The sequence below is a fragment of the Vicugna pacos genome, chromosome 8, assembly GCF_048564905.1.
Source record: "Vicugna pacos chromosome 8, VicPac4, whole genome shotgun sequence".
Lineage (NCBI taxonomy): Eukaryota > Metazoa > Chordata > Mammalia > Artiodactyla > Camelidae > Vicugna > Vicugna pacos.
The window spans coordinates 22,171,627-22,191,622 of record NC_132994.1 but is presented as its reverse complement, the minus strand read 5'-3'; the positions used below and the strand labels follow the sequence as shown (position 1 = coordinate 22,191,622).

At 35.7% G+C, this 19,996-nt stretch overlaps 1 non-coding gene across 1 annotated transcript; it reads left to right on the top strand.

The window, feature by feature from the left end:
- The first annotated feature begins 19,624 nt into the window (after positions 1 to 19,624).
- Positions 19,625 to 19,788, top strand: LOC116281699 (U1 spliceosomal RNA). The gene has a single exon (XR_004191155.1). It is a non-coding gene; the product is annotated as a U1 spliceosomal RNA (small nuclear RNA).
- The last annotated feature ends 208 nt before the right edge of the window (positions 19,789 to 19,996 follow it).

The following is a 19,996-nucleotide window of genomic DNA, read 5'->3' as shown; positions in this document are numbered from 1 at the left end:
CTCTGATATTCTAGTTTATTATATATTTAATATATTTTTGGTTTATTTTACATGGTATTTTTTGCTAACTTATATCTCCCCAAGTTAAACAGCAATAACAATCAGGAAGTGACCTAAAGATCCTCCATCTTCTTGCTCTCAATTGCAAGCTGCTTGTCATGCTGAGCCTGTCATTCTGAGGTTTGCAGGAGACCAGGGCTGGATGGATCCCAGGCTCTGTGTGGGTCTATCTCATGGGTGCTATTCCATAGACTGAAAAATGACAGCAAAGCCCACAGGATGGGCAGGTGAGTGGGGGATCCTAAGAAGATCTTGGTGTGTGGAAATGTGTGGACTCTGTCACTGAAGAAAGCTTATGATCTCTCCTTTTAAGTGACCCTAGTCAACTTGACTCCTAAAGGCCAGAACTAGAGTTTTGGCCGATTCTTTCCTGATCCACCCCCTGTGAGAATTCGGGGAAAACAGAAAACAGAGGGACCATTTGGTGTGTTTCACGAGGAGGTTGATAACCTGCCATTAAACCACATGACAAGATAGAAAAAAGATAATGCTTTGGCCTTTTATCTTCTAGAGATTCCCTGCCCTAAATAAGTTCCAGCCACCAGAACTGAGCTCTGGTGAACTGCTGGAGAAAAACTGTCCATTTAAGGGGCTGTAGCAGCCAGAGAGAAGAGGACCAGGTTGAAATTAGAATACATGCCCAGTGACATATGAGCAAATGAGGAACTGAAAAAAAAAAAAAAAGAAAGGTAAGGAAGGAAGGGAACAAGGAAAGAAAAGGAGGGAAGAAGGAAGGATGCATTGAGAGACATACAGATGCAACACACACACACACACAGGAACTAAATTCCTACTTCTGGAACTAATAAATTAAATATGTTAAAAGACAGAATAGTTGCTGTTGAAACTGGATGATTTAAGTACAGGAAATATGTCAATACGTAGGAAAGAAAGATAAAGAGAAATCACAAAGAAAAAGATAACGTGAGAATAGCTTTAAGGACCACACCAGCCAAAGGTGATTTACAGGAGTGACGGGAGTGAGGTAGTTACTAAACAACTTCTAGAAACAGATTTTCCTGAACAGGGAATAGATTTGAGTCTAGAAATTAAAAGGTTTGAGTAAGTTACAGGCTGATGTAATAAGAGATACAAAATCAAGGAAATCCTTGCAAAAATGTGTAAATTCCAAGGATAAAGGGGGGAGAAAAAGTATGTTTCCAACTTAAGAGAACAAATTACCAGAAAAGAAAAATAATCACACTGGCCAAAGCCTTATTATTTGACATTGGAACAGCAAAGGTACTAGGAGATCATTTAGAACTCTCAAGGGGGAAAAAAACAGCATGCAAAATTTTAAACCATGAACCATCAAATGCAGAAAACTATGTAATGGTATGAGAGCTTTGGTTTCTCCCCAGAAAGAGAGAAAATTTAACCAGCAAGGGAGAGAAACGTAATCATAGAATAGAACACAGACCCTTGTGAGCGTTTGTGGAAGGACTCTGTATTCTGCTCCCTGTAGGTTTAGAAATTCCATTGATGTCCATTGAAATGTGATGTAACTCCCCAGTGAGGCATGGGTGACCAAAAGGCAGAAATACCTGTCTGGTTCCCATCAACAGCTGGTTGCTGTGAGTCTCATGGCAAGTACAACATGATGGCTGAGTGACAAGAGCAGCAGAGATGCAGGGATGAGTCCCAGCCAACGGGCCCTGGGATAGTGTGGAGTGTCCCCAAGAGTGGCTGTGTGTAAACATCATAAAGGATGGCACAGCTTGCAGGGACATCCTTAGGCTTCAGCCAAGCCTGAGATGACTCCTAAACATACAATAGAACTCTTGTGCCAGAAATACCCATTATTCACGGATATCTGGTTCAGGCCACTGGGAAAGACTGACCTTTGAAGTTAGGCATGGTGACTGGCTCTTCGGGCCAGTGAATTGTGACAGTTGGTGCTATGTGTCACCATGGATGAAGCACTGCTGGTGCATGTGAATCTATCTCTCTCATCCCTGCCGTGGCAACTGTGGAAACATGTGTTTAAATGTCACCATCATAAGATAATGGAACCTCCATCAACCAGGGTCACCACCAAGGTCAGTGGTAAGACTCCCGGGCAAGAAAGAAAGAACTTTTGCTGTTTTAAGCGCCAAGACTTGGATCTGGCAGGGCCACCTCACCTATTCTGAATGATTCAATCCGCCATCAAAGGGCAAGGCTTCAGTGTGGCTCTCAGGCAAGGCTGCTGTCTTCTGATCCCAGGACAAAAGTAAAGTCCCGGCAAATTAGATCACTTCAATGGACAGGGAAGACAAAGGAAGGAGGGGTATCTGAGAGCAAGCACATTTTGAAAGATTAGAGACAGTAAAAACAGAGGCAGCTGTGCTCACGAGTTAGCAAGATTACATTTCTCAAAATCAGCAGAGGTGAAAACAAAGAACAACATTCATTCAATTACTGGAAAATAAAGGTCATCTCCATATACTGTGTTTTAGGAATTAATATGACCATAAAAAATCATAAGGGATCTATAGTAAATCATATTGTTTAATGATATAATTGATTTCATCCAACTATATTTGTTGGTGAATAAGTCCTGTGAACTCTTAAGAACAAAATATTAGAGTGAAATGGTGGTGTTATGATAGCACAATGTTACTGTTTGGCATTAGATGATTTTTTTTAAGCAAAGAAACAATCTTTCAATTGGACTCCCTTATTCATAGTCAGAATATTATGTCCAGGAAGAGACAAAGCAAAGGAATACACAGAGGAGCAGAAATAAAAACTACCCAATTTTTAAAGAATGAATGAAAGCAGAGATTTAAGTTTTATAAATGTTGTCACTGGCTTGCAAATGTTGGAAAGCAGTGAATACTTAGTAGCAGTGGGCTTACAGAACTGTACCCACAGTGCTTGGTATAAAACACCAGTAGCTCAGAGAACTATGAGAATCCATATTGGTGTGGTGAGTTCTGAGGTTAGTAATTACAGTCCTTTTATCATCCTTCACCAAATAAGCAGGCTCAATATTGCTATAATTACTCACCTTACTGGATGTACAGAATTTGATCTGACATTTCATGTTAGAAATACTATTATTTTATATATTTATTATAACAGTTTAACTTTATAATGTGATATAGAATGAATATCTATAAAATACATGCTGTTTATTATAGAGTCTAACTAAAGTATAATTGATGATTACAATTATTATTTTACATTATAAATAAATTGGTACTTTTTTCATTTGAAACTGATTTTACCATGTATACATTCAAATATTCAAGACACATTTAAATGACACATTAGAAAAAAAATCTTAAAGAATGAATTTCTTGCAAAAAGTAAGAACGAACTGCCATTTGTGACAACAGGGATATTCCTTGAGGGCATTATGCTAAGTGAAATAAATCAGACAGAAAGACAAATACTGTATGATCCCATTATTCTGTGGAATCTAAAAAATGCTGAATGCATAAAAACAGAGAGTAGAATGGTGGTTACCAGAGGCTGGGGGGATGGAGGAAATGAGACATTGGTCAAGAGTACAAACTTTCAGTTACGAGATGAATGGTGACTATAGTTAACAATTTTGTATTATATACTTAAAAGGTGCTAAAAGAGTAAACCTTAAATGTTCTCACCACACGTACACACACACCCCAAGATAATTATGTGAGATGATGGAAGCGTTAACTAACCTTACTGTGGTGATGAGTTCCAAATATACACTTAAAGCAAATCATCAAGTTGTACCCTTTAATCTTACACAATGGTATTATGTCAAATATATCTTGATAAAACTGGGGGGAAAACATTTTAAAACACACACACACACACACACACAGAGAAATGAAAACTTCAAAATGGAATTGTCAAAGCCACGGATGGCTGAAACATGTAGTTAAGAACCTGCCCTTAGTTTAATAAAAATATCCTCACAGTCCTCAAATGTTCACTACTGTGCAATTTACTTGTTGCTTTGGGTTGCCAGTGTCCTGAAGCAAGTATCTCACTTAATTTCTAAAACCTGATACTCTTTACTTTGGTGGCATATTTATTTTGAGATATTGAGAAATAATTCATTTTAGTTTTAACTTTGGCATAAGAATACTCATTATGTGAAGAGTAGTATCATGTTACTACTAATTTAAAAGTTTTATTCATTTTTATGTAATTTTGAATGAAAGCTAAATGCACACATGTGCACGTACATGGGCGTTAGTTGCAATATAGAAAAGGGAGAAAATGTATGTGTTGTCTGAGGTCAGCTGTCTTTATTGTCTATTTCAGCGCTACTCAAATTGTGATCTACAAACTGTTGTGTCTAGTTGATGGTAAAACAGTTAAAGAAATTGAGAGTTAAGAGGTTAGAAACTTTGATGACGATTTGGCATTACTCATGACATACAAATGCATGATCAGTGGACTCATCTCATTGAACAAAGAATAGACAATTTCTGCCTCGTTTCAATTCTGTGTGAGTCACTAGTTAGATCCATCTGAGACAGACTGGGGGAAAAATAAAATAAAAACTGATTCTTCACCGTGAATAATTTGAGAAGCACTGGTCTACATCACATAAGGTGTATGGTAATCTGGGGTCAAGAAAATTTACTTTTTATTTTTTGTTATTAGCATTTGTTTAAGTGATTCTCTTAATTAAACTGCCACTGATCATCACTGAGTAAGATATACAAAATGCTATCTTCCTTGTAAATAATCTGCATATGCTTGAATACAGCTATCAGAGAATTTATGAAGATACACAAAGTCACGTATTTAGGAGGTGGTATTTCAGGGATTTGAATTTTAGCTCAATAATATGTAGGCTCTGTACCTCCTTACTAGTGTTTCTAAATTTTAGCAGAACTTGTTGAAGAGATTCAGAGTCCAGTAAGTCTGGGAGGGCTCAAGAATTTGCATTTCTAGCAAGCTCTCAGGAGATGCTCGACACTGCTGATTACACTCTGGGGAGATTTCCACCTTTCAGTCAGAGAGTTTTACAAGATATTCTGCTAGAAAGGAACTGAGTAGTCAGGGGTGCCTTTCTTTTCTTATCAGGTATTGAGGTGGGAAACCCCATGAAAAGACTGGCAGGACCCACAGACAGGGCCACTACTTTCCCACCAGAGCCATCCGGTTCCCTAGCCCGGGGGTATTATATTGCTTTTGTGCTTCTGAAAAACGGCTTGCTTCCAGGAAAGTGGAACTTACCCCTAAGATTCTATTGGTTCCTAAAGCTCACTCCTGATTGATCCATTTCTAACACCTCATTTGCATAAAGCTCACTCCTGATTGGCTCATTTCTATCACTCCTGATTGGTCCATTTCTAACACCTACTCTGCATATGATGTTGCAAAATGTTGCAAAGTCTTGACTGGTAGCCTATAAAAGCCTGTGTAAACCTACAAAAGGGTCCAGAGCTTGGAGTGTTAGCACCTCTGGGCCCGCACGTGTAGTAAATCTGAGTTCTCCAACCCTCCGAGTGCTGCTTGGTCTCTTGCCAGGATTCAGGTTGCTGTCACACTGAGCTGTAACACTGAGCTGTAACACACTTTGCTGTAACACACTTTGCTGTAACAGTATGCTATCCATTGTTAAGGGCAATGAGACCATTACACAATACCTAAAATAAAAAGCACAAAGCTGAATTTATTACAGGAGAGCTATGCTGGTCAGAGAGGCACAGTCTCTCTGAGCAAAGCAGAAGGCTGATCTCCCGTGTGCTTGGGGGAAGCGTGGAGTACAGGCACTGACAAATGTTTGCAAAGCAAGTGGGCTGACATCATCCATAGATGCCTAGTTTGTAGTTACTTGCTGCCCAGGCTATAGAGCAATCAGTCTTTTCCTAAATCTGTGGAAACCTTTATATTCTCACCACCAAACCTATATTTGTATATCACAAATATACTGTCAACAAATTCAGCCATGAGCTTCTCCATGACACTGTACATGATGTTTGCAAATGTAGTTGATAACCCAGTCTAGGGGAGCACTTAGCTAATTGTATGTATGACAAAGCCTTTACCTATCTGTTCTTAGAGAGTTCCTCATAGATTCGCAGCAGATGCTCAGTGCATGCTTACTGAAACTGTAAATGTGGTAGAATTTCTGAAACAAAGTAGGATTCCCCAGGATCAAATAGTAAGAATAAAAGAAACATTCATGGTCATACTTAGCACATGTGAGAAAAGGAAGGCTCTTCCAGAAACTCTTATCATATATATCATAAATCCATAACTGGGATGCATCATTTTAAACACTTTTATTCTTCTATTCATTACCAGCATAATCACAAATGTACTTACTCGGGATGCTGTGTGCTTATGCGCATGTGTGTATATATGATTATATATATATATTTTGCATAAGTGCATATATCTGCATATATAATATATATAAATTGATGGAGAACAATTTATCTCTTTTAGAGTATGCTATTTTTATTCTTCTTGAAGTTAGACACTGAAACTTATGAATGAATTAGCTCATTACTAAATACTTAAATACTAATTGAAATACTAACAATGCCATAGAAATTCTGTGTACCACGTAGTTAAGGTTAATAAATGGCACCCCTGATTCATTCTAGTTTTTCTTATGGGTTTAACTATATCATGGGACTTACTTTTAGAAATGTAAGACCACCATTTAAAGGTGACAAATAAGTTAACTTATAATTTATATAACTATATGTTTTGCTGTAGAACTAATCATTTTCTCTATGAAGTGTAATTTTGCAATTATTTTCTTATTTAGTGCTCTGTGACTGATTAAATATTTTTCTGCTTCTTCTCCAGGGATTATCCTAGAAACAAATATCCAAAGAAAAAGATCACTCTAACTAAAATACTGATTTATTTATGGCTACTTAGGTATTACCATCATTTCACCCATTCTGAACAGCAAAGAGCAAAAATTTAATATAATCTGTAGACCATCAATAAGTAATTATTGGATGCAAGATTCCTCTATATGTTTAAATTATGCTGCTTTACCAAAGAATTAACAAGGATAATGCATCACAATTTTCTATAGAAATAATGTGTTTTATTTGCTTATGGACACTAGAGCTTAAGCTCAGTGTCTCCACTAAAGCAAGGACTTTTGTCTGTACAGAAGCGAGCCTAGAAGAGTGTCTGGCATATGATAAGTGCTCATGTCTTGAATGAGTTAACGAACGGTCTTCTAAGTCTTCTTTGAGAAACTAAGCCATAGAACTAATGAACCCGAAGGCAGTCCCATCATGGAGAAATCAGCATGCAGTGTATTCAGTCCTGTGCTTCTCGAACTTTAATAAGATTTGTAAATAATATGGTGATTTTGTCATAAAAAAAATTCTGATTTAATAGGTATGGGGCCAGATCTTGGATTCTTTATTTTTAACAGGCTCTTTGGTGATGACAATATTGCCAGAACCTGAGCTATAACTGGAATAGTGAAGGTTTAGCTACTTCATTTGAAACTGGTCCTCACCCCTTTGACACAGCAACTCTGGCAATGAATTATATGCATTGTAAAAAAGGGCAAATAAATTCTAGGCTGGGTCTATCAAGGTAAATCAAGGACACTGTCTTGTGATTGTTATAATTATCTTCGTAAATTTGCTTGGTTGAATTTAGTAGTCTTGAAGATTATAAAGCCATTGAGAAAGTATGCTCTTTCTTCCAACAGAGGGGTCTAAGTCCTGACTGGGAAATAGACTGGAGCTGCTGTCAGTTGAGTTAATTGATGGTTCCTGCTGGAATCTGTGAATTTCCTTGGGGGAGCTCAGAGGAAAAATCACTCTGTTTTAATAAATTGATGCTTTAATAAATTGGTTCAATGCATACACACACACACACACACACACAGACACAGACACACACACATATACATTTTATATATATACACACACACACATATTTACAGACACACACACATATAAACACACACACATATAAATTTGGTTCACACATTAGGTCCTCACTCACTCTTTCTTCCCACAGATTAAAAAGTTTTTTTTCATGTGCCTTATTTTCTTTATCTCTTTGAATAAGACTTCCCTATTTAGGAAGTTTTTAGAGATTGTAGGCAGTTGGCAGAGCTGGCCAAAATTTCTTTTGTATGAGTGTAGAGAAAGTAAATGTTTTGTGTTGGCAGAGCTGTAACCCATTCCAAACTTATGGAACAGACAAGAGTTATACAATACAGTCGTCTGGAATGAAGCAATCGTTCTCGGGATGTAATGCACCAAAGAGGAATCTTTGAGCCGGCTCTGCGAAATGTCTGATCATCCTGAAAACAGGATATGAAAACAACACTGTAACATCCTGCTGCTTTTAAAGTCTGGGTGGCTTGACAATGCAGAGTTTATTGAACAATACACCAGATAATCCTCAAGCTGTCTCTTTTTCAAGGTCAAGTCCATACTAGCAATTACAGTGATGTTTGTTGAAGTCCCTTGAATGGCAGGTATAAAGGCTGCCACTTAACCAAACTGGTTGATCCGGTGACTTTGTTGGTGAATTTTGCTCCTCACTTTTGCTTTAAAAGAATCACTTGGGTGGAAAGGAAAAGAAACGATTGTCCTAGCTCAATTAACCGTAAAGCTAACAGTTACCTGCAGATAAACCCATCAAACATTCTTACAGAACTAAACAAAATCCATTCACATTTAATTGAACACAATCTCTAGATTCTCACCATACTGAAGGCCCAAGATGCCGGATTAAATAGTCACTGGTGTTCTTCTTGTGATCATATTAACTAAAACAGGAACCAATGAGAATTTAAAATCTCAATACAGGTGATTAGATTTTTAAATTTAGGGACAAGCAGGATTTTCTTTTTATTTGGGCCTTTAAGTCCTAACATCTTATTTTTCTCCCTGTTAACTCTTGGATGCCCATGTCTGTTAGATGATCTGGTAACAAAACTCACTCTGACTAGCACCTGGCATAAGACAAAAAATAATTTTTTGTAACTTCCACTTTTTCTGTGTAGAAAAAGTATGTTAGGAAGAATGATATTTTAATGATGATCTTAAATGAAGACAACAAATCTTTCAAACAAACTTGAAATTTATCGTGAGTTACAATGTTTATTTTAATACCATTAATTATAAAAACTATAAAATAGGCCATGGTTATCAATATGATCACAGATCATCATTTGATTGAGTGGAGTTTAGAGGATAGTTATACATATTTATCCATTACTAAAGTAGATATTTGTTCTGAGAGTCAGGTGCTCGTTTTATGCTTTGTTAATGTGAAAGGTATTACATTCTTGGGAGAACCAAAAAATACTGCTGTTTGTAAAAGCAACTTGTAAATTAGTATTTTTACTATCAGCTTTGAAGAAATAAAAACAAAAGTATTTTTATAGACTATTGTTTGGCTACCTCTATACGTATGTTATATGCATAGGTATGTTGGTCAGGATGGGAAAGAGTTCTCTGGTAATATACACTTAAAATCTCAGTAATTTAAAGGAACAAGAATTTACAGCTTACTGTCATGAGTCCATTGTGGTTGTGGCCAACTCCACAGGGTAGCTGTCGTGCCCAGGGACTCGGTGACCCTGACCCTTTAATCCTCTGCTCTGCTACCTGAACAAAAGGTTGATTGGTTGATGTAGCAGAAGAAAAACAGCTGCAGGAGAACTGAAGAGGGCTCTGAACACTCTCTTTGCTTGAAAGGACACGTATTATTTCTACTCGAATTTTATAGACAAAATTAGTCAGATACACTTGCTTAACTACCAGGAGGCTGAGAAATGCAGGTAAGTACTAATACTTCCACAATCAGAAAGGGTTGGAAGGAGACCTGCCTAATTGTTAAGAATCAATAAGTTTGGGGAGTGGAAGACAAGTGGCAAGGGATGGCCACTTTTTATTTTGTTCAATTCTACATTATTTGTTTCTCAATAATACTGTGTTTTGTATAATTAAAATATATTTTAAATCGTATAAATTCTTATCATCGCTACTGAAGGGGCAGGGGAATCTTCTTCGGCTTAATTTTTGTAGAAAGGCTGTGTCCACTTCAGTGTCTTGGACGACACTTAGACTCATCCTCACTCATAATTCTCCTTTAGTTTTCTTTCCTTCTTAACATTTTTGTAATGTTATCAATTCTCTTTTTACAACTAAAATGTTCTGAGCTTTGTTTTTGTAGGTCAGTGATTTCCAATAACTAATTTGCTCCTAAGTCCCTGACAAAATAATCAGAACGCGGACTTGCCTAAAGGCCTCCACAAATCCCAACGGCGTTCCATAGATAAAGAGTAGCCTGTAACCATGGGGGCGTGTTTCTGGTGATAAAAACTGCAGATAGATTTTTTATATTTAACGTGATGGAAAAAGTCAGAACCTAAAATTGTGTAAGTTGCGTAAGGCCCTTGCAAGTCACAGGCTTTTAGCGCTCACAGGAGGAAGGAGAGAGCTGTTTGGTGAATTTGCTTAGGAAATGGCTTCAGGGAAATCTTAGTTTGTCTTTGGTTAGCTAACTTAGGAGTGCATAGCCTTATCTGGGCTTTTATGTTTCCCTTGCTCACTTTGAAGTCCTGTACTTTGTTATTCTTTGAGACATATATTATAGATTCTTTAGATGTGAATAGTGTCATATGAATGTAATTCTTAACAAGTGCTGTATAACCATAGTTATTTTAGGTATAATATGATTATTAAACAATCACCACTCCCAAGCTTTAGAAAAGCATATAAAGTCAGGCAAGATAGGACAGCCGAAGGTAAAAAAATCATGGAGGAAATTTGAGAAATCAATATTCTCCAAAGGATTACTTCCATGAACAAAAGGAATATTAAGCTGGTGTAGGATTTGTTCAAAAGCAAGCCCAGGCCTAAGAGTTGCAAACAAAATTCAGGCTGAAGCCTGCATTTAGACTAGGAGTGTGACTTCAAGTCTCGTGTCTCCCTGACCACTGGATAATATTACCAGGAAGAAATTTTCATATAAGAACTGTATTCTTTGCAGAAAGCAGACTTCATTGTAGCTACCCTAAGAAAAAAGGCTCTGTGGTTCACAGCATCTTTAGAACACTCAGTGCATCAGGTTTAGACACTACAGCTCAAAGCTACACAGAGAAAACACAACTAGAAAAAGTACCCAGTGACCTAGGGTGTGCTCCTCAAGATGTGCCCTGTGGACCAGCCTCTGACCCACAGACTGCTGTGGGTCTGGGATGAGAAAAAGTGCTTGCACCAGATTAATGAGTGAGCCATGCCACTAGGCATGCTACTTAGTTTAGTTGACAATTTTGTTGATAGTAAGATTTTCTCAGTGGAGAAGTAGCAGAGTATGTGTTAATTTACATTCGGGGCAAGCTCTTGTTGTTTGAGATGGACACATGAACCCTCACTGTTTTGCAGGTGCACCACTGCCTTTACTGTCGACCATGTGACACCTACTATTCTGCACTCCACCACAGCAACCCCAGAAGAAACCAAATGAGTCCACTGCCTTACTCACCAGATGTTTCACTCTTTTGAGGTACAGGAGCTCCTCAGACTTCCTTCTGCTTTTCGGTCTTCTGTGTGGGGTTCTTCTCAGGAGCACTGGATGAGATCCCAGCCCTTAATCTGCAAGGGAGTCTGAGTTTAGTTTGTAAGCTCTTCAGTATCCATAACATGACAAAAGGTCAAAGAAGTTTGGAAATGGGTAAACCCCTAACCCACATTACTTATCACCAATAATGACCAATCCAAGGTAGGTAAATATAGGAAAAAATGGACAAAAAGTGTTATTGCTGATGTCTCTGACATGGAAAAGGGAAGAATTGTGTGAAGGAACCAGTAAAGACAGGATGAGGGTCGAATAAATTTACATATGGCGTTTCAGCCCAGGATGGGCTCGTTTTACTGACAAAATAAATATTGTTTTTAGATTTTATTAGAAGCACATTTGTGATTCATCTGCGTAATAGTTTTTTTTAATAAAAAGTTTGAATTACCCATGTGAATCAAGAAGTTAGAGTATTACCATATTCAGCAGTTAGTTCAACCTTTCCATTAAAGCATTTTTTGAAATAGATAATGATAATGTTTACCAATCATATAATAACCACTAACCCACAAAATATTGACATATAAATTTCTTTGGTACATGTCTTAATACATACTATAATGTGCAATTACTATGCCACTTTTATGTAAACAGGTGACTTGAAAATTAGTTGGCTTAATTAAGTGGAATAGGCATTTACTTGGAAAGTTATGACTGCTTAGTAGGTCAAGTAACATTTGTGACTGAATATCACTTTCAAAAACTGGTGTCAAATTAATTAGTTTTATTGTGCTTATGAAATGCAACATTAAGATGTATTCTTATAATACTCTTAGCATTGGATACTGGTTTTACATATAAGCTGATGGCCAATAAATAGTAGTAAAAAATAAAGTGTACTGGTTTAATCAGATATTTTGTTTAAGGAAAAGTAATCATCTAGAATACTGCTTCATAACGTTTTTCAAGTCATGAATTCTTTTGAAACTATGATAAGAGCCACAGATGCTTTTCCCAGCAAACTGCACATACATGCAATTGTACATAGACTCATAGAAGATTTATGGACCCTACAAAAGCCATCCTCAGACTTTAGGTTGAACACTGATTGAGAGTAGAGCAGAAATTAACAATTTCACCAATAATTTGATTTTAATATATAACTGTGTATTTCATAAAATGATATTTCAATTTGGAGCCGAAAATTGCAATTTGATTTATAACTCTTACTGGCAATATCATCTAGGCATATAAACTCTTTGAATCTCAATTATCTTACTGGTAAATTGGAGACGATAATGATTATCTCACAGGAGAACTGTATTTCCTTTGGTATGTATCCAGCATAGGACCTGTCACAAAAATATTTAATAGTGTTCATTTACTCATTCATTTATTCATTTTTGATATGTCAATAAGATTGCTTAGAATCTCTTGATTACCTTGTGGTTTTACAATTACATTCAACAAATATTTATTGAATGCTCACTTTCTACTAGGAGTTGTGCTAAATGCATGCATGGATGATTAAGTAAGAATTCCTGCTCCAGGGTAATTTATAGTACAGTGACGTATGAAGAGAAAATTTTAATCTAAGTGATATAAGAAATGGACATAGGATTGTATGAGATCTTATAATAGGAGGAGTGTAACAGACATTGAGGATTCATAGAGCAATGCATGATGGAGATGATACTTGTGCCAATAAAAGTAATTAAACTTTCTGATCACTTTCTGTATGTTGATTATATTACTAAACATCCTATGTGTTATCTAATCTGATCCTTACAAAAACTTCATGAAGTATATCTCTATTTCCTTTTTCCTAAATGCCTACTGAACAGATGTGGCTACTTGGCTAGAAGAGAACGGACAAAATTTCAAGTGATATGTAGTAAATAAGTGCTAGAATTGGAACTAGCTTTGATTCCAAATCTGTGTTCTTCAAAAATCAGTTGAAGAAAGTGGGGAATAGCATTTCAGTCAGGGGAAGTAGCTTCAACAAGTGCGTGGAGATGTGGCATGCCCTTTTGTATAAGGGGAACTACACAGAATAGCAATGGTAACAATTGTTACAAACATAAATAGTAATAAACTGCAAAACATAATTAAGAGGTAATCCAGCACAATATATAGATTGGTTGTTTAAAAAATGTAGGCATAATTGAATTACAAGTGTCTAACTTGTGGGGTCTAGATCTTTCAGGGCAGGAACTAATTTAAGTGTGGGGAAATGATGCATCCAAGCATTGGGGAATTTAGGATATCCAGAAGACAGTTGGATATATGTGAGTTCTTAGTCCAGAGATACGGTCAAAACTAGAGACACACTTGGTTGACATTAAAGATAGCAGTAAAAATCATTAGAGCATATGAAAACACCCAGTAATACAGAAGGAACATGGCATTGAACTGTGTTTCTTTTGACCAAAACCCACCTATACTGCAAAACATACACATGTAGTTTCTTATCTATTCTTCAGGAATTAACTAAAAATATTTTATATTATCTGTTAGCAAAAAAATGTAGTAAAAGTAGAATCTAAAGCTAAGGAACTCTTTGGTTGAAAATTAGTAAAATTAACAAATTAACATGGTTACTCGATGAGACTGTACTCAACAGGAGAACTCTTATAGATGAGTTCATTGAAGTTCAAATTATAATAAGTACCAATTAAAACAAACAAACAAAGAAAACAAAACTAAAACTAACCCAAAAAACTCTCTGTGTTTTTTGCTGGGAATTTAAACTGGGGAGAGATGATTGACAGCTTTTTTTTTTTTGGATCAGTTGTGCCCAAAATTCTTCAGATGACATCATTGATTGTCTTATTTATAAATTCTTTATAATGTTTTGTAAGTTTTAACTTAGTTTTAAGAATATCTGTGGGCCATCTCTGGAGGCTGAAGGAAGTTTGAATTGTTTCCTGAAAGTACTGTCCATTAGAGAATATTCTTTTTACAAGACAGTTTTGTTAACAAGACTGTGTTTCCTATCTTAATAGTTTAATTAGAGGTTAAAGGAGATCATGTGAATAGACAGTTTTTACTTTCCCATTGCATTTATTTTCCAACGATCTCAATATAACAGCAGTCAACATCATTGAAACAGAGATATAGATGACTTGTAAAAAGACATTTTCTGTAATTACATAGTTAGCTTCATTCAGATGTACTGATCATTCCACATACACGTGTAGGTCCATTGATCAAAAACTCACTGCACTGTTAAATGAACAGATGTACAGTTATTAATCTTGAATGGGATCCATATGTAACTTCAATAGAGATCAAAGAAGGCCATGAGAACATAGCATAGCATCCTGTGTCTAAGACTTCAGCAATGCCAGGGCAGGAGAGATGTATGCCTAATAGTACCAGGAAGGGAAATCTGTGTTGTTGATTTTTTCTTCCTTTTCCGTTAATTTTTGAATTCTTAAAGTAAAATTCTCATCAGAGTAAGTACTACAAACCTATGTGTCCTGACTACAGCTTTGCATGTTTTCTAATGTATAATTTGCATGTTTGAATGTGTGATTTCTCTTAGGTGTCTCAAAATTTTTATCTTCTAATTTTCAAGTTCTCCTATGGTTTTCATTGCTTGGACACAGGGAAGTAAAGAAAAAAAGATGGTTATTCTTTAGTGTGTAAGAGAAGAAAGTCCAACACAAGGTTAGAGAGATATTAAGCCAAGGCCAAGTAGAACTACTCGTGAGGTTATAAAAAGGAAAAAATAAAAAATGAAGACCTCAACAGCAGGAATAAGCCATTCTTATGAGAGATTAATATTTCAGATATGAGGCTGGCTGAAGAGGTAGTGCGGTAAGTACAATGCTATGTGCGCAGAAAACTCAAATGCTAACTGAATGAAAACATGTTGAGTATACATTTATAATAGAGATAAAATCGGCAGTGTGGTTATGGGCAATCTTAAATATTCCAACTTGGAAATACTTATAATAAGGATACAATTTTCTTGAGTCTTAATATAGCAAAAAGCTATGTATGTGTTTTAATTATGAGCAAATAATCTATAGGATGTAACTTATTTGCAGCTTTGATTTTCAGCTCTTTGACAGCCTGACTACCATACAGGAAACTGTGGTGGCACAAATGATTGGCCATAATTGGAAGATAATTTGACTTTAAAAAAAATTATGTGATGCTTTAGACACAAAGCTAATTCCTCCTTTAACTATTTTTTCTTTTATATATTTTAAATCTTTCTGCTAATAAAGTTCCCACTGAGATGCATGATTAGCGGAATATAATCCTAAAAGAAGAGATCAGGGAGATTAATTTGTGTGGAATCATCTCACTGGAGAGCTCAGTGGCAAAAGTTCCAAGCTGAGAGATAAGTTGTTTATTACCAAAGTATGCGTGTTTTATTTCAAATTTTTGGCTACTTAAGGGGTGTGCATAAAGAGAAGAATCCAGAATACGTGATATGTGTGAGTGGGTAGACAGACACCTATGGCTTGGCATAAGTTAATAAAGGTTGGGCATTGAATGAGAAAGCCAATAATTTAATAGTGATTATACTCTACCTATCTTAGACTCTGAAAACCTTAATTATCTGCTAAGAAAATAAGGGGTGAAAATACCTAAAGTCTCTTAATAATAGACAAACAATATCTGTAATGAGCTTTATTACCAAGCTTTATGTTAATTATATCAATCATGTTGTACATTACATCCCTGGCACTTATTTATCTTATAACTGGAAGTTTGTACCTTTTGACTGCCTTCATCCAATCCTTCTTTCCCTCACTGCCCACCTCTGGTAACCACAAATTTGATCTCTTTTTCTACGAGGTTTTTGTTTTTGAAGTATAATTAACCTATAACACTCTGTTAGTTCCTGTTATACAACATAGTGATGCAATGTTTCTATACACTTCAAAATAATCACCATGATAAGTTTAGTCAGATCTATCACCATACAAAAATATTACATAGTTTATCGACTACATTCCCCATATGGTATATTTTACCTTCTTGACTCTTGTAACTGGAAGTTTGCACCTTTTAATCTCCCTCACCTATTTTTCTCCTCTCCCTCCCCCTCCCTCTCTGGTAACCACCTGTTTGTTCTCTGTATCTGTAACTCTTTTGGTTTCATTATGTTTGTTCATTTGTTTTTTGGATTCCACATATAAACAAAATCATACAGTATCTGTCTTTCTTTGTCTGACTTATTTCACTTATTATAATACCCTCTAGGTCCATTCATGTTGTTGCAAGTGGCAAGATTTCAGTCATTTTTATGGATGAGTAATATTCCATTGTGTGTGTATACTATCTCTTCTTTATCCAGTCATCTGTTGGTGGGCACTTAGGTTGTTTCCGTTTCTTGGTTATTATAAATAATGTTGCAATGAACACAGAGGTGCATATATCTTTTCTAACTTAGGTATTTACATATGCAGATTAATGGATTTCCAATCATTTAGGAGAAATTTAATCTACTGAATACACATGGAAGAGCATCTCTTCAGCCCAGATTTATCAATTTTTACTTTATTTATGATTTTGAGGCTTTTTAGGCAAACCTAGTTCATTATTCTTAATAGCTTCTTTAAAAAAAAAAAGAAGTCACAATGGTTTCAACTCCTTTTTGATCTACAAGTTCCATGTCTTATCTTTTCTCCATGTTTAGAGACTCCTAGTCATGCAGGTGCCATGTAAAGAAATCTGAGCCCTGAACTATCTGCAAGTAGAAAGATCCCAAAGGCAAGAGCAGCAACATTCTCACTTTGAGTCTGCTGAGAAGATAGTAAATGCCAAATTACCACTGCAAAGGGAAAACAGAAAGATTGTTCTCAATTTGTTTTAGTTTAAATTCTTCTCAGCAAACCACACAATTATAAAATTAAAAATTTTTAAAAAAGGAAATTGCAATTAAAGACTCTATGAACAGCTGACTAATGTAAATATCTTAGACAATATGATTCCCAGAGATCCATTTGAGTATATCATTTGGGTTGAATGGCAGTTTATTTGTAGTTTGTTTTCATTCAGCCTCTTAACTGAAAAATTGGAAAGTGTATTTTGGCAGTAAGGAGACTCATAAAGTTAGGGATATGCTTGAGTGTTACAAATGAAGATATGAAATATTTTCCATTGTTTTTGTTAAGACATGAGATACTTGCTCAATATCACATTTGAAAACCAAGTGTTTTCTTTATGGATAAGTGCATTAATTATTCTTAAGTTATTACTTTTACACTAAAAGAGTCTCATTTATATAAACATAGACAAAAACAAGTAAATCTTATATTTTTATAACTATATAGTCCCTATACTCAGCTTTATATATAATAATTTCTATGTAAACATGTGCCTCTGTAGTAGGATTTTTCTTAGTCTAATGGGAGTCTTTTGACGATTGTAAAGAATGCTGAAGTTAAATCTCTATAATAATACTAGGTAGTAAAGTTTGGAGATTACAGTTTCCACTGTTAGGAAAGACTTAGCATTTACTGAAACCATATTTTCTATAAATAGCTAAGGGGAGTTTAGGTTTAATTTAAATAATATATTAGCACCTATTAAATGTTACAAATAAACTTTTGGGAGAATTTCTCTCTGTTACCCTCTACCTCTTTACCCTTTTAATTTTTATATATTACTCCTACTGTTCTTCCTAGAAGTTTTGTTTTTCTTCTCTAAATTTGTTCATTTTGAAATAATAGAACAGTCATTTCAGCAGGAGAGAAATTTCTGCATCTTTCTTTTCAAAAAGGTACTTAATTAGGAAAAAAACCAAGAACTGAAAAGAAGTCTGTCTGGTTCTCGGATGTTCGACTCACATTCCTGTCTAGCGTGGGGATGAGGCCAGTTAGGAATCATTACACTTCTGAGAGCAGACCACAGCAATTGATTTCCACTATCCAGCATAGCATCTGTCACTGTGCATGCGTCTTAGATTTTAGAGGACACAGACTTTCAAATAGAAAATTCTAACCTGAAAAAAAATGACTAACATCAATTAAAAGATGCAGAATCTGAGGGACTTCAAATCTCAAAAAATATATAATTTAAAATATTTATATCTAACAGTTGAAATAACTGATCCAAGATCTGTTCTAACATAGTGTGATTTAAATACTTGCATTTTGTATATAAACATAGATGCTATTACTCACTAACTTAAATTAGAATATCTTAAACCCATTAATATACTCTTCACCTACTTTGCTCTTTTTCTCTTCCATGAGATTAATTTTGTTTGGCTATTCTTAAAACGTATTGCAGTGGTAAGATAAAATGACTATATTTAGGTGGTAATTATATTGTAATGTATAAAGGTATCAAATTATCACGTTGTATATCTTTTAAAAAAGAATTGCATTTAGTCCTTTAGTTCATAAAAGCAATTACTAATTACCTATTGTTTGTTGAATAACTTGTAGGATCATGTGTTTGTACTGTGGGAAGAAGGAAGTTACATAGGATGCAGTTATTACCATAGATAAATTTTTGAAGAGAATGTGTCTTAACAAAAAGGAATACTCTTTTACGTTAGCTATTAATTTTAAATATAGTTCTCTAATATTCTTCAGCAAGGAACTAAGACACTGAGGTAGTATCCAGAAAAATTATTTGGGACTACACAGCACAATTCTTGGTTCTTAGTATGACATTGCATGTGCAAGGCAACTTGATTTAAGTTGAAAGAAATACATCTAATGACTTAAAGTTTATGTAATGCACACTTACCTTTAATGTTACTGATACCATTCTGATGAATTAGGTAGGATAATGAACATGGAGGCTCCCATCACATACTGCTTATGTGGAAAGGAAACATGAATGCAGGAGTAACGTTGTTGAGAATTCCACTGCCCATCCCCAACCCTGGCCAACATATTCTGTTTTAAGTGGTTTTGTTTAACTGCCTAGAAACTGATTTCATTCTGTCATCACCTCTACGTTCCTTCATCCCACCTGACTGGCATGCTAACTCCTGGGGAAAGGTGGAGATATTTCAAACAAAGAGCTATGTAAAATTTGATTTTTTAAAAAGCATTTAAAACATATACATTTTCTTGACCCATTATTACTTTTCAAAACATTATCTTTCATCAAAAAAGGATGTCTAATACTTACCTGGCAGGGGAGATACCATGATCACGAAGGTGGTTTTCCCAGGGCGAGGCTTATCCATTGCACTCCGGATGTGCTGACCCCTGCGATTTCCCCAAATGTGGGAAACTTGGCTGCATAATTTGTGGTAGTGGGGGACTGCGTTCGCGCTCTCCCCTGATTTTTCGCGTTGTTTAAATAAAATTATGTGTTGTAAAAAAAAAAGGATGTCTAATTTTGGATACTTATGGTACCCAATGAATAATAAAAAAGCTATGACTCAATAGACATAAAGCAAGACAATTTCAAATTAAAACCCCTGCAATACTCCATGTAGAATAAGCCGTGATGGCAACAGAAAGATTCAGATTCTCCAGTACCCGATATG